Source organism: Bombus vancouverensis, unplaced genomic scaffold (genome assembly GCF_051014615.1).
Source record: "Bombus vancouverensis nearcticus unplaced genomic scaffold, iyBomVanc1_principal scaffold0022, whole genome shotgun sequence".
In the NCBI taxonomy this organism is placed as follows: Eukaryota; Metazoa; Arthropoda; class Insecta; order Hymenoptera; family Apidae; genus Bombus; species Bombus vancouverensis.
The window spans coordinates 1,840,062-1,857,409 of record NW_027468913.1 but is presented as its reverse complement, the minus strand read 5'-3'; the positions used below and the strand labels follow the sequence as shown (position 1 = coordinate 1,857,409).

General features: G+C 37.8%; 1 protein-coding gene across 1 annotated transcript in view; it reads right to left on the bottom strand.

Annotated features, from left to right (window-relative positions):
• The window catches only part of LOC143304086 (omega-amidase NIT2-A-like), an 80,962-nt gene that overhangs the window by 24,262 nt on the left and 39,352 nt on the right, over positions 1 to 17,348 (bottom strand). The gene's annotated exons all lie outside the window — the stretch shown is intronic.

Genomic DNA, 17,348 nt, shown 5'->3' with positions numbered 1-17,348 from the left:
TATGGGACGAGACAAATACGAAACTAACGAATACGTAACGAAACGAATTTTTGGACAAAATCACATTTTTCACATAGTACCGAACAATTTCCCTATTATCGAAGACGGAATCATTGGGCTACCATGTTTAGAGAAGTATAACTATTCAATATCCAATGACAAAATCCGATTAAACGACAAAACCATTTTATTTCAGAAACCAATACATTTGACTCCTGGAGAAAACAGAGTTCAAACAATCTATTTGGAAGGCAAACCAACTAAAGTATGTTTTATCAACACTGGTGAGCAAAACATTGAAATTTCTAGCAATATTCAAAATTCTCATGACTTTTCCAACGTATCAAAACTAAAAAGCCTAGTGAGAACAGATCACATTGAAAAACCAATCCGTGAATCCATCGAAAAGATTATCCTCCATTATATTGACATCTTTAATTTAGAAACCGATCTTTTACCCTGTACTAATTTAACTCAGCACACAATTTCGTTAACCAAAGACAAAATTATTAACACGCGATCGTATAGACCACCGGAATGTCACCGTGACGAGATTTCGCGACAAATAGGAGACATGTTGAAGAAAAATATTATAGAAGAATCCGAATCCCCTTATAACTCTCCGGTATGGGTAGTTCCGAAAAAATTAGACGCCTCAGGAAAACAGAAATGGAGGATAGTTATCGATTTCAGGAAACTAAATGAACTCACAGAACAAGACGCTTACCCTTTACCTGATATAGACGACATTTTAACACAACTAGGAAACGCAAAATTCTTTTCGGCACTTGATTTATCCTCAGGATTCCATCAAATTCCAATGAACGAGAAATCTAAAAAATATACCGCTTTTTCGACACCGCAAGGGCATTTTCATTTCAATCGAATGCCATTCGGACTTAAAAACGCACCCGCTACCTTTCAAAGATTAATGGACAGAGCTTTAGCTGGACTTGTAGGAAAATACTGCTTTGTTTATTTGGATGACATAGTGATATTCGGAAAAACGATTCAAGAACATAACGAAAACCTCACGATAGTATTTCAGAGACTCAGAGAATTAGGACTTAAATTGCAACCGGACAAATGTGAATTCATAAAACCGGAATTAGAATACTTAGGCCATGTAGTTTCATCCGAAGGAGTCAAACCAAACCCCAAGAAATTAGACGCTGTAAAAAACTTTCGATTACCCCGCAGTGCCACGGACGTGAAATCATTCTTAGGTTTAGCAGGTTATTACCGCAAATTTATTCGAAACTTTTCCAAAATCGCGAAAAGCCTTACAGACTTAACAAGAAAGGACACACCATTCCATTGGACTGACAAACACCAGATTAGTTTTGATACTTTAAAAGACAAACTCTGTAATTTCCCAATATTAGCTTATCCAGACTTTAACAAAACCTTTACCTTAACTACCGACGCAAGTAACGAAGGACTAGGAGCAATACTGTCGCAAGACGGTCATCCTTGTTGTTACATTTCAAGAACACTGAATCCACCCGAACGAAACTATACCACGACAGAAAAGGGACTCTTAGCCATCTTATGGGCCGTGAAAAGATTAAGACAATATTTGTTAGGACGACGCTTCATTATTCGAACCGACCACCAAGCTCTTAAGTGGCTACACAATTGCAAAGACCCTTCTAGCAGACTGATTCGTTGGAGACTTAGACTCGAAGAATATGACTATGAAATCGAATATACAAAGGGTAAAGATAACACAGCTGCAGACGCTTTATCTAGAGTTCACGCAGTAACTCGCGACGAAGTAGTTAACCTCGACCTAGTAGTTGATCACACTAATTCATTCAACGCATGGAAAGACAACAACGAGAATCCGAAACTCTTAGAAATTAAACCAAATGACCAAACATTTTACCAATTAACTCGAAACGACTTAGGAGAATACGACGAGACACTTTGGATCAGAAGACTTTACAAAATTCTTAAAGATACAACAAAAATCGGCATAGGAAATAGCGATTTCACTGAATTAGAGAAAACACAGATTAAACTCACGCTAATATATTTTAACGACACGTACAAGAAAATTACTTATGCACCTAATCCCATCTTAAAACTAGACGAAAACGAAATAATACAAGCAATAAAGGAAAACCATAACGACACCGTAGGACATTTAGGGATACAGAAAACGTATCAACGGATCAAGGATAAATTCAAAATTTCCGGACTTTTAGAAAGAGTAAAAAACTTTGTGAAAACATGCGACACATGTCAAAAGGGGAAACTAACACGTATCAGACCCAAAGAATCCCCACAAATCTCAGACACGCCACTTAACCCTAACGACAAAATCGCTATGGACATCATAGGACCGATGACGAAAACCAAACGCGGAAACCAATACATACTTTCAATACACGATGAACTTACGAAATATCTGATACTAGTTCCCCTTAAAACGCAACGAACTGAATCCATAATTAACGCGCTCATTGAACACTATATTTACATATTTTCGGCACCAAAAACGATCCTAACAGATCAGGGACAAAATTTTGTTAGTGATTTAATGACGAAATTTGAAGAAGCTTTTAAAATCAAACACATCAAAACAACTTCATTTCACCCACAAAATAACGGATCCCTCGAAAGAACGCATGCCTCAGTTAAAGATTTAATTCGTATTGCATTACACGACAATGACAAAGAATGGGATGAAGTACTTAATTTCATTTGTTTAGGGTACAACACCGCGAAACATGAAGGAACAGGATTCTCTCCCTTTGAATTGACCTTTGGGCGAAAAGCTAACTTACCTTCCGCAATATCCAAATTTCCCACACTTACATATGATGATATGTACTTACTTTGGCAAAAACAGTTGAATAAATATTGGGAAACAGCTCACAAAACACTTATTCAGAATAAGCAACGATACAAGCGAGACCAAGAAAGAAAGATTGTTAAAACTCAGACTGTGTTTAGGAAAGGAGACTTTGTTTTAATTCACAACGACCATAAAAGAGATAAGTTGGACCTTGAATGGTTAGGACCCTACAGGATTAACGATGTGAAAACTCCTTATTACATTATTTCTATCGACAATGCTAAGAAAAAGATACATGGTAACCGATTGAAAGCGTACTTTTTTCAGGATAATGCTGACCCTAGCACTAGTAACAATACCCTTAATTAGTTGCCTTAAATTCACGGGATAGGAATTACGCTTTGTAAACAAACCCAACCAATTCACGATCGAAAACTACAACATGATTACGCCTCTGAAATTATTAGCTTCTCGAACACTAACAAATATTGTAAAATTGCTATATTTAAGATTAACGAAATAACTTTTGTACCATCACATGCAGAAAATCAATTCATAGCGATCCCTGAAAAAAAAGCGTAAACATATCCTTTGATCTACATTTAAATAATTCCATTCTACTACGATCTTAGAGGACCAAGATCAATCTAACCAGGGGGGTATGTCACGACCGGCATACTTCAAATCCGACGGACTGACGATAGAGATAAAGCACTCGGCGACAATGTATATCGCGGAAGTGCCTAATGAACCATCAACATCCCAACGGTCCTTCCACCGAAGGTTCTAGAAGAAAGAGCACGTGGCAACGATTGCGGACGCCTAGCAAATGCATGGACGGTGGGGATGTTGAGGGATGACAAAAGAAAGTAATCGGATCCGATCGAAAGTAAAATCATAAGAGTCAGTCTTAGAAAGTCACGCCTAGAGTTCGGAAGTAGATTGTAAAGTGTATTGATGTTAGAAAAAAAATAAAGTTTTCTTTTTTTTATTTTTTACCTCAAATTCCTTTTTTATTTTGTTATTTTACGTGACAATACCATCGGCGCCTGGATGAACCTTGATAACTCGGCCCAGAGGCCAGTGCATGGAGGGAACGTTGTCCTCTCTGAGGATGACGATTGTGCCCTTTTGGATGCTGTGTCCACCCTTGCTCCATTTATTGCGGTTGGTTAGCTCGTTCAAATACTCCTTATGCCAGCGGTTCCAAAAATGTTGTTTAAGCTGTTGGATATGCTACCATTTGGAGAGTCGGTTCGATCGAATGTCCCTGAAATCTCGATCATGTAAGCGCATTAATGAATCGCCAATGAGGAAATGTCCGGGAGTGAGGGCTAGGAGATCATTTGGATCGGTGGAGATAGGAGTTAGCGGGCGGGAATTGAGGACTGCTTCTATTTCTATGATAAGAGTATTACGGTGTTAAGCTCATATGTTTCTGTTTCTCCACTCGCGCTGCGCCATAATATCCTTTGATATTTCCGATCCTCTGGTCGTACGAGGAATTGCCGATACATTTTTTCGATGTCGCCAGTGAGTACGTACTGATGAGCGCGGAATCTGTGGCGGATCGGTATCAACAGGACGCCGACAGGTCGAGGCATCAACGCGGTGCAACACCTCCCGCGCGATCCGCGGGTACCAACCGCCAACACTAGAGGGCTACGACGACAACGAGTCTGTCTGTCTAACTCGCTAGCGGTCGAATATACGAGCGATTGATATAAATACCGCACCTAGCGAGACTCCCTCTACGTTTAAGGCAGGGACTACCGGGCATAGCCTTACTGACGAGTCCACCGGTAGTCCCGGGACGAAACGCACAACTCTCCCTCTCTTTTCATCCGTCACAAATCTAATTAATATACAAAATAAATTGTGAATTGAGTCGAGAATATAGGATTTCCCCATTTTCATGATTATCGTGATTTTTGTATAAATATATTTTTTAAGATACTAATAATTAGGTACTTATAAATTAGTATTATCAATTATTTTGCATTTATAATTCCGCCTCTAGTATAAGTGTTAATTGAAAACTAACTTTATGTTTCAAAAAGTACTAGCAAAGTCGTTGAGTAACAAGCCACTGATGCTAACACAAATAGCATTGTCGTAATTAAATATTTCTAAATATTCATTTTTCATTTTGAACCTGTAGAAACAATTTATTATATATACTATTAGCTAAGCTATATACTATTGACTGACAAACATTTCAATTTAATTTATGGTTGGAACAAAAGACAGTTATTTTTCATTAATTGAAATATTGCAATGCAGAGTACTTTCCAAAATACGTCGAGAGTATTCCTGATGGTGAAACGAGCGTTGCTTCATCGAACGCAGCTAAAGAAAACAACATCTATGTAGTTGGTGGTACGATGCCTGAAATAGAGGGCGATAAATTGTACAATACCTGTACTATTTGGGGTCCCTTTGGGGGGGAACTTTGATAGCAAAACACCGAAAGATAAGTAATATATTCCTTTATGGCTTTGAATTTGAAAATATTGGGGTGAAGAAAGTGACTCTATCTAGGAATAATTTAGGAATATACATATGTACATACGTATACTATAACCAATTCTATAATTTACGGTTTATAAAATACGTTATGATACGGGAAACGCCCATTTTTGTTGTAATGTGTTTGTTGTTGTATAAATTTTTCACATACGAAAATACTTATTTTTTATCCTTTTTAAACATTATTAAATGATAAGATTTTTTAATAAAAGAAAGTGATAAAAACGCTGTCAGTTATTAAATAAAAAATAATTAAAGTTTAGGAGTTGGTAACTTTGATATTAAATTACAAAAGTTGCAGCAATAGAATTAGCGACTACATTTTTATGTTATTAGGTACATCTATTCGACATCGACATTCCTAATAAGATTACTTTTCGAGAGAGTGATTCACTCAGTCCTGGTAACTCCCTAACGACGTTCGATGTGAAGGGCTGCAAAATAGGTATTGGCATTTGCTATGATATTAGATTCGAGGAAATGGCACGCATTTATCGGAACAAAGGGACAGTAACTTAATCGATCAATACTTAACTAGCAAAAAATTAAATATCTTTCTTAAATATATTCTATATAAAATTAATATAATCTGTAACTCTGTATAAAAAGAAGCTTAATTTAAAAAACCAGTATATTTGCTGAAAATGAACCAAATAAAAGAATTAAAAGCACAATAAGAGGACTGTCCTCGCATATTCAGAAATGATGGAATGTGAACCGTGCAACTACGAAGTTAATTGGTATTCGGTGGCTTCATATTTCCTGCTTCTTTGGGTTAGGTTGCCAAATGCTGATATATCCAGCGGCATTCAATATGACCACTGGACCACTGCACTGGTCATTACTTCAGCGTTTCAGAGCGAATGATATTCAATTATACGTTGCCTGCATATCACCGGCTCGTGTTCCTTAAGCAAGTTACGTCGCATGGGGACATACACAGTTGACCAATCCCTGGGGAAAGAATCTTTACGAGTTAGAAACTCAAGAGAATATGGCAGTCACCGATATCAAAAAAAAAAAAAAAACTGGCGAACCGTGTGTTACCACAACGAGACACGCGATGCTATTTGTCGCTTTAAATTGTGCCGCAACTCGTTTTTGAGATCTTTGCCTGGGGCGCGTTAAAATATGCTGAAAATATATTTCTGGCTTTTCTGGATTTTAACTGAAATATTACAAATAACGTTGTAAAACATATGTACTTATGACTTACAGAGTAATTGAGTGTACAAAATATATAGTATACAAAATAGCCAGCGATTTAGGGCTTTAAAAGATCAAAAGGAAAGAAAAGAAAAGAAAAGAAGAAAGATAATATGTTGTGGCAGTCTAAGTCGATCTAAGAAAATAGATAAAGGGAGGGAGGGGCAAAGCTAGTTAATCTGGAAAGAATCCAAGCGTCAATTTCAAGCATTTACAGAGAATCAAGCGGGCTGGTTAAAGTCGTGAGTTGAGCAATTATCCCGCGTTAGGTTCAATCAGGTTAGTCCCACGCGAAATTGATCCAACCATGCGAAAACGAGTGTATTCTGATTTCTGTCGCAGATACTTCTGGCTAGTGCAGTACCTACACGGTGGTTGTTGAAATAGCCGCTTCTCATCTACTTTCCGCAGCGCGGACATCATCCTTTGATCCCTTACGACTAACGAAGTTTTCAAAGATGTACGGCAGTTTGAGATTCTACTTGAAAATGATCATCATTGCGGTCTGTGTGCCGTCTGCTCTTCTTTTTGTTCTTCCGTTAAAGACTGGTAAGTTGATACTGATTAATTATGCGATCGAAACCCTATATAATTGCTATAAAAATTCCGCTAATATAATATTCCTTCTTTCTTGTATCTGTCTGCCACTCAGGTCGTTTTACTAATTACAATAAGTAATTTCGACTTCTTTGCGCTCTCTTTTAACGCATTCGAGACCGAAAGAAATTCATATCAGTCAGTAGGCAAGGGTATAATATACATATTTTATATATAACTTATGTAGTAATGTATGTATCATGTTAATTTCATATTTTTTTCAATATAGAATTATTATATATGTCGAGTTTACATTAGAATTAGGGTTAGGGGCGTGAAACGAATTTTCGTTTGGGTTACACGTTGTCGTTATGCAATAGAGAAGATATTGACTAGTGCAAATACGATTATTACAAAACCGGACAAGTAACCGTGGTAGTTAGGTACTCGAGAAACTAATGACAATGATCCTAGGTTCAATAACGAATCCGCGGTCGACGGGATGATAGATGAACGTACTCACAAAATCAAAGTCGGACGCGTAATATTCACTGATCGTAAAGAGTTACACCTTTCATCAATGAGATCGCGAGCGAGAATGCCTTTCCCGTCCCGATGATGCCACAGAGGAAAACTATAATGGGGTGTGTCTAAGGATACGAGATCATCGGGTTCGTCGAGAAAAGCCTTTGTTCAGAAAGTAAGGGAAATTGGCGTTGCTGCTAATTGGTCAATCTCCATATCGGTGGTTAGAAAAAGATGATAGCCGCCCTCGAGGGAAAGTTGCTAGTGGGAGACGCCGCTCGTTGAAAAATATGTCTCCCCTATCTTCCCGTAGTTGGGACAAAGACTGTTTGTCTGTTTGAAGGACTTTAGTTAACTAAACCTTAAGATTTATAACGGGCCCTCGGGCTAGCCGAACATGTACTGCGGAGACGCATCGACATCTGGCAATCATCTTACTCGAAGAATAGGGTCTGCGTGTGGCGAGCCACGGGACAGAAACCGTTGGAATGTTTACTGTCGCGTGTCGCCACGAATATTTCTTTTAAGGAGAGCTATAGAATTACTCCATACCTTTGTTAAACAAAGCGTTCATCCCGTAACCGCGGCTACGTTCGGCGACTGACTGTGGCCTCGAGCCCAAGCTCATTATCACAACTCTCGAACAATTACAATCGGATTGAATAACTACAATTGTTCCATTACAGACTCCGGTGTTCTTTCATCTCCGACATATGTATATTTTTTACATTTGTAGTTGCGCACAGATTTTATTAAAGAAAAGTGTTAACAATGTGTTTTCATGATTTATTTCTCGCGACTGACTTCCATTAATCCCTAATATTCCTGTCGCCATACGCGTGTAAATCTAACATGGCTGCTCATAAATGTCATCAGCAAAGTTATAGTGACGGGTCTTTAATTTTGTTTAATATCGAAGTAATTTTCCGTCTGCCGCTCGTTTTCCTTATTCTACCACAATTAAACACTTACTTACTAATACTGCTTTAAAGTATTGTTCGTGTGAATATACGCATATATATATATTTTATGTTGTGTGTTTGTAATTCTTCGATTGCGTTATTTATTGTTTTGAGTAGTTTATTTTATAGAGTATTCGATAATATAAAACATACGCGCACACATGCATATATATATATACGTATTCATATGCATATTTTCTTGGCGGTGTAGTATTCATACGAAATGAAGTGTCGATTATTTATTTATCCTTTACCGGAATGTAGGCTAGTTTTAAGTATGTATCTTAGATTATCGGTTTGATAGAATTCGCACACATATATATATTTCTGACAACGTAACCTTCATTTCTCTAATAATACGATATTGTATGTTTTATGTATTCGTTAAACTATTAGTTTTCGACATCATGTATACTTATATTTTATAATTTGATAATTTTGTATTTATTGCATAGTGTTGGACGCACTGCCTCTAATATTCACTAGGTTATTACACGTTCGGCGTATATGTTTATACTTATATGTAACTCTCCAAATTGATTGATTGAAATATATTTATATATATATATATATTCCTGGCGTTTCAATTATTTTCCCCTTTTGTAGTTATTCTTATTTCCTGGTTTATTTAGAATTGTGTGTATATGTATTTTGTTTATTGGTTGGATCCGTTAATCGCCCTCGTTTTGTTAATCCTTCCTTTCGTTTCGTAGTGCCGTGTGTTCCTTTGTGCATTCAAATCCTTATTCGCGTGTTTTGTATAGAATGGTTTTCTTGTTCTTGTTACGGCGCGTGCGGAGCGCGGGACGTGACATCCCCGCCCTTGGAGTTCAAATTTCCAAAGGAAATTTGACTGATGGTATCTCTGAGTTCGCTCAAGGCGGACGTAGATGTCGTTGGTAGTTGAGTGACTACCGGTGTTATCGATATCCCTTGAGGTTGTGCTGTTTGATCATCGATATTTCGTCTTCTTTTGAGGTATAGTAGCGGGTGGGTGACTGAGCCGCATATTGCTCCTAATAGGGCGATTCCGCATTCGTAAGTTTCACGTAACTGGTATCCGTGTGCGGCTATATATATTATTGTCTTGATTAGTTTAAATATTGCGAGTATTCCAAATATTGCTGCACTGACAGTTCCAAATTCCATAAAACCAGTCCATAAGCTTGATACGGTATTTTTCGCTATTGTCGTTAATGTGTTTTGTCCATCATTCCCAGGATGTTTACTGTTCCAGGGACGATTGTTTTTCCTGTTGCTCCTCTGGCCAATGCGTTCAAGACTGCAGATTTTCTGCCGGGAACATGACGTGGTCCCGTAGTGCATCGAGGTCTTTTGGGTATACATTCCGCTCGTGGCCAACGACGATGGTGCTGAATATCGCCACGTTTGGCGCACGTCCGGGCGGAGTTCCTGTGGTGCGATTCCTTTGCCAAACGGGTAGTTCCGAGTAGCATTTTGTTGTATGTCGTACCTTTACTTGTACCGGAATGCATTTGACTATATGGACCGCTTCCCCTGCGATCAATGTTGAGAAATGTTAAGTTGGTATGATCGCTGCTTACTACAAGCTAAGTTGGTACGACTTCTAACGACGCTCTTTTGTCTTAGAAGTCGACCACGTTGTTCTATTGACTTAGAGATTCCTGTGTGGTAAGACGTGTTATAAGACTGAAATATATTGGAGAAAACGAATCTAAGTGAATCGTTATAAACCCAAAACCATATTAAATAACAGGTTATGGGCCCAGAGCAGTAAACTGCGGGGAAAAACGGTATTATTTTTTTGAGTTTTTTGTGTTTTCTAAGACAACCCGAGAAGAGACCACGCCATGGCCGATCACGACAAAGTAAGTGATGTGGACAGCGATATGAAGCCGGTCCTAAGAAAGGGGAATTACGAGTATTGGAAGACAATGACGGAAGCCTCGCTAATTTTCCTGGGTTGCTGGGAGGCAATAGAACCAGGATTTACGGAAGCGCAAAGGCTGGACCCAGAATGCATGAGGAAGGATAACATGGCACGTGCATATCTTTTCCGACATATTCGCCCCGAATATATCGGAGAAATTAAATCCTTGAAGACAGCGAGAGATTGTTGGAAGGCGCTAGAGGACGTCCATGGAAGGTCCACGTCGATGGACACTGTCCTATGCATACGGGAACTGGGTACCATAGAAAAAACCCCGATATGGACGTCGCAAAATACTGCGGAAAGATATACGATCTGTGCGAAAAAATTTCCAACGCAGGTTTAAGAACCGAAGACCACATGATGGCGTGTTTCATCTTAGCCGGCCTCGTGGCGGACCCAAACTACACGACATATCTTAGGACGGTAAGACTCGATAAGAATCTAACCTCGAGGGTCGTGAAATCCGATCTCCTACTTGAGGAAAGGAGAATGGAAGCGGCCATGGGTCCCTCCGAGAAGAACAGTGCAATGGCGGCTTGCAAACAATCGAAGACCAAGCCCCAACAAAATCAAGATGGCGCTAAGAAAAAGCACAAAAACCCAAAGGATAAAAAATGCTATAAATGTGGAAAACGAGGCCACATATCGTACAACTGCCATGAGGGAAAAGAAGACGAGGAAGAGAAAGACCCAGAAAACAAAGTGGAGAAAGGATCGGAAGATAAACCGAGATCCAAGGGACTTATCTCCACACTGGCTTTATCATCTATCAACCACGTGGAAAGGGACAGGATCAGCTATCTTGACTCGGGAGCCTCAAACCATATGACCCCGGATAGGTATCGGTTCGTGGACTTCGTGCCTGCGACTGAACAGATCCGGATTGGTAAGGGGTACCTGGAAGTCAAGGGAAAAGGCACCCGCCAACTCCCAGGCCTCTCACTCACGATACTACATATATACATTAACTATTTTTATATGTGTGTACAGAACTGATGGCGAACTCATCAACCATTTTCTGAACGACGGATGGAAGAACATGAATAGCAATCCACACAGTGGAACTGTAAAGTATTTGTACGCCACTCACGAAACCAAACACTGATGCTATCCACTTGTAAACAAACAACATTTATAACTATGCATATAATTTTCACTTATGTTCATCACTATATATATATACACGCATGTTGTAAAGTAGGCGATATTTATAACATTCACTTCCATTGATAATGCAAGTGACTCATAAAAATAAGCCGTCATATTTACCATTGCACGCGCATATATGTATATATACTCGAAAACAAGGTACATTTGTGATATTTATTCCTATTGATGATATATACTTATATATTTATAACAATAAAACAAATCTCATTTATACTACTTACCAATACGTACGCATATATGTATATAATTACAATCCAAGTAGTATTCATAATATTTATTTTCACTGATAACAAGTACGTAAAACCTAAAATAAAACAAAGGTTTTAACAATAAAAAAAAAACAAAAAAAAAAAAAGAAAAAGGGGAAGAAGAAAAAAGGAAAGAAGAAAAATATAACATTGTTAGGGAAGTGATACATTTACATTGTACATGAGAGTGTGTGTGTAAGGGCCAGAGGGCGTCAAGGTCTTAGTGGAGACAAAAGACTGTTGCCAGATGTTAGAAGAATCTAGGATAGTCGGTTGGCGACCAGCGTGCGTGCAAGACGTTCTTCAGAGAGTAATATAGATGTATAACTGTTGTGTGGGAAATGTAGGCAATAATTTGTATTCCCATATCCTCGAATTTCCTTAACAAATATATATAAATATAAAATTTTCTTTTTCTATAAAAGGTTATTCCTATTTCTGATAAACTCGAGAAATGAAAACATTATACCATGATACACTGACACAAAGATACACCACACAGAAGAAACTAATAGAGAACGCTTTAAGCTTGGCAAACTTACCGCCCGACGAATTTGCATACACCATAACCAAAACCCAGGACACATGGCTTTGATCGCAGGAGAAGCGGTCCATATAGTCAAATGCATTCCGGTACAAGTAAAGGTACGACATACAACAAAATGCTACTCGGAACTACCCGTTTGGCAAAGGAATCGCACCACAGGAACTCCGCCCGGACGTGCGCCAAACGTGGCGATATTCAGCACCATCGTCGTTGGCCACGAGCGGAATGTATACCCAAAAGACCTCGATGCACTACGGGACCACGTCATGTTCCCGGCAGAAAATCTGCAGTCTTGAACGCATTGGCCAGAGGAGCAACAGGAAAAACAATCGTCCCTGGAACAGTAAACATCCTGGGAATGATGGACAAAACACATTAACGACAATAGCGAAAAATACCGTATCAAGCTTATGGACTGGTTTTATGGAATTTGGAACTGTCAGTGCAGCAATATTTGGAATACTCGCAATATTTAAACTAATCAAGACAATGATATATATAGCCGCACACGGATACCAGTTACGTGAAACTTACGAATGCGGAATCGCCCTATTAGGAGCAATATGCGGCTCAGTCACCCACCCGCTACTATACCTCAAAAGAAGACGAAATATCGATGATCAAACAGCACAACCTCAAGGGATATCGATAACACCGGTAGTCACTCAACTACCAACGACATCTACGTCCGCCTTGAGCGAACTCAGAGATACCATCAGTCAAATTTCCTTTGGAAATTTGAACTCCAAGGGCGGGGATGTCACGTCCCGCGCTCCGCACGCGCCGTAACAAGAACAAGAAAACCATTCTATACAAAACACGCGAATAAGGATTTGAATGCACAAAGGAACACACGGCACTACGAAACGAAAGGAAGGATTAACAAAACGAGGGCGATTAACGGATCCAACCAATAAACAAAATACATATACACACAATTCTAAATAAACCAGGAAATAAGAATAACTACAAAAGGGGAAAATAATTGAAACGCCAGGAATATATATATATATATAAATATATTTCAATCAATCAATTTGGAGAGTTACATATAAGTATAAACATATATGCCGAACATGTAATAACCTAGTAAATATTAGAGACAGTGCTTCCAATACTATGCAATAAATACAATATTATCAATTTATGAAATATAAGTATACATGAAGTCAAAAACTAATAGTTTAACGAATACATAAAACATACAATATTGTATTATTAAAGAAATGAAGGTTACATTGTCAGAAATATATATATGTGTGCGAATTCTATCAAACCGATAATCTAAGATACATACCTAAACTAGCCTACATTCCGGTAAAGAATTATAAAATAAGAACTATATTACGGAACATGCATGTCTATATATAAATATATAAATTATATTCTAAACTAAACTACTATTAATGTATGCGCATTCTACATTATTGATTCAAATCGATAATCTAAGATACATACTTAAAACTAGCCTACATTCCGGTAAAGGATAAATAAATAATTGACATTTCATTTCGTATGAATACTACACTGCCAGGAGAAATATGCATATGAATACGTATATATATATATATATATATATGTCGGGTTAACATTAGGATTTAAGGCGCGTAACGATTCTTCGTTTGAATTAGCCATTGTTTTACAAAACAGAGAATATATTTACACGAATAAACAAGGTTCTACAAATATTATGAATAATGAATTTTTATAAATGATATGATTGATTAACAAATGATAAATTAAATTATTAATTAGATTAAAGAATAATAAGTTTTATCGAACAATAAAAGAAACGAATAATATATCTTACGATTTACTAATTTAACGAATAATGAAAATTAACGATTGATAAATTTACAAATATTGAATTTAATTTACGCTATAAACAATGATCCGGGGTTCAAACGAATCCACGGTCAACGGGAAAACTTTAAACAATTTTATAACACAAAAATACGTTTGCCGAATCACTCGGAAAAATTACTCGATGTATCACTTTCCAAGGCGATCACACGAATGCCTCTCTGCATAAAATCTTTTTCGTAATCCGACTGCATTTTGTTTGTTATATTCTCGCTGGAAACATCGAGAAGGTTCCAATCGTTGTTGCTAGGCAATATCTGTCAGAAGTTTGTTATATACTCCTTGGAAACATCGAGAAAGATCCAAACGCCGTTGCTAGGCAGTTTCTGTCTGGAGATTGATTCCTCATACAACGTGTGTCCCATTATATCGACATCTCTAAAGTACAATTCTATGTGATTTCTAGGGAGAACAATACAACCGATCCACACCTTCGTCAGGCAAAACGTTTATCCCGTGACCGTGGCTACGTTCAGCGACCAGTTGTCACCTCGAACCCACTTTCGCTTTTCACAAATGTCAAACAATTACAGATGACAATTACTTAATTACAGTTATGATAAGATCTGGGCTAAAGCATTAAAAGGCCTCCTCAAAATTGCATAGGGAAGGCTCCGGTTTTCATTTCATCTCCGACATATATATATATATATATATATATATATATATATATATATATATATATATATATGTATGTGGGCGCATATGTTTTATATTATCGAATACTCTATAAAATAAACTACTCAAAACAATAAATAACGCAATCGAAGAATTACAAAACATTAGCCATATTAAAATGACACACAACATATATATATATATATATATATATATATATATATATATATATATATACGTATATTCACACGAACAATACTTTTGTCACTTTAAAACAATATTAATAAATAAATGTTCTAATTGCGGTAGAATAAGGAAAAACGAGCGGCAGACGGAAAATTACTTCGATATCAAGCAGAACTAAAGACCCTTCACTATAACTTTACTGATGACATTTATGAGCAGCCATGTTAGATTTACACGCGTATGGCGACAGGAATATTAGGGATTAATGGAAGTCAGTCGCGAGAAATAAATCATGAAAACACATTGTTAACACTTTTCTTTAATAAAATCTGTGCGCAACTACAAATGTAAAAAATATATATATGTCGGAGATGAAAGAACACCGGAGTCTGTAATTGAACAATTGTAGTTATTCAATCCGATTGTAATTGTTCGAGAGTTGTGATAATGAGCTTGGGCTCGAGGCGACAGCCAGTCGCCGAATGTGCGTATCTCAACAACCCTCTGGATGAGGATATATACATGGAGCAACCAGAACTCTTTAGAGTTCCAGGTAAAGACAGAACTAAATTTGTGTGTAAGCTCAAAAAGAGCCTGTATGGACTGAAGCAAGCTGGAAGAATGTGGTTTAGACACATCAATAGCATTTTAAGAGGTATGAGTCTGAACCCATGCGTGAGTGGTCCATGCGTGTATGTGGATGCGTCTAAAAAATTTATTGTAGCTGTGTATGTGGACGACATCCTTGTGTTTGGGACGAATGAGTGGATTGAGATATTCAAAACTAGGATTAAGGACAAATTAGATGTTAGAATGCTAGGTGTAGACACTCAATTTCTGTCCATCCACCTGAGTAAGCCAAACAGCACCACTGTAGTATTCGATCAATCTGTACAGATAGGTCAAATGCTGGATCTGTTTGACATTACTCGTGAGGTTGGGGTGGTGGGAGTGTCGACACCGCTAGCTAGAGAATGTGAGGCTGGTTTTGATATTGAACGTGATGAGCCTTTCGACAGTAAATTATATGAACAAGCTGTGGGGCACATAATGTATGTAGCTACTGTAAGTCGTCCTGATGTTGCGTGTGCAATAGGGAAACTAAGCCAAAGATGCGCGAATCCGACTGTATCCGATTGGAAAGCAGTGAAGCGGGTATTCAGATATTTACTAAAGACCAAAGACTTGAAGTTAGTATACCAAAGGACCGGGCAACCTCTGAAGGTGTTTTGCGACTCGGATTTTGCGGGTTGTACGGTAGACAGGAAATCCAGGAGCGGGTATGTGTTCATACTCGCTGGTGGTGCGATATCCTGGCTATCCAAAAAACAACCGATTATAGCTCAATCGACGTGCGAAGCGGAATTTGTGGCAATGCAGGAAGCAGCAAGGGAAACAGTGTGGATTTCTTTACTGTTAAAGGAATTGGGTCAACTGTCATATTGCCCTCGCCCCTGCAAGATATTCTGCGATAATATCGGAGCTATTTCATGGTCAAAGGACGAGATAGTTGCTGAGAGTTCTAAGCACGTCCAAGTGCGTTACTTTTACGTTAAGAACTGCGTATCGAGGGGGATACTAGATTATACTTATGTACCTAGTCCTGAGAATGTGGCTGACATTCTCACCAAAGGCCTAAATAGGATTAAGACTCAGCAATTTACCAAAGCTATGGGGCTTGTAGAAACTAGCGATCAAAGGGGAGTGTTGAGAAATGTTAAGTTGGTACGATCGCTGCTTACTACAAGCTAAGTTGGTACGACTTCTAACGACGCTCTTTTGTCTTAGAAGTCGACCACGTTGTTCTATTGACTTGGAGATTCCTGTGTGGTAAGACGTGTTATAAGACTGAAATATATTGGAGAAAACGAATCTAAGTGAATCGTTATTTTATAAACCCAAAACCTTATTAAATAACAATCAAAGCCATGTGTCCTGGGTTTTGGTTATGGTGTATGCAAATTCGTCGGGCGGTAAGTTTGCCAAGCTTAAAGCGTTCTCTATTAGTTTCTTCTGTGTGGTGTATCTTTGCGTCAGTGTATCATGGTATAATGTTTTCATTTCTCGAGTTTATCAGAAATAGGAATAACCTTTTATAGAAAAAGAAAATTTTATATTTATATATATTATATTTTTTTCTTTCCTTTTTTTCTTCTTTTTTTTTCTTCTCCCCTTTTTCTTTTTTTTTTGTTTTTTTTTTATTGTTAATACCTTTGTTTTATTTTAGGTTTTACGTACT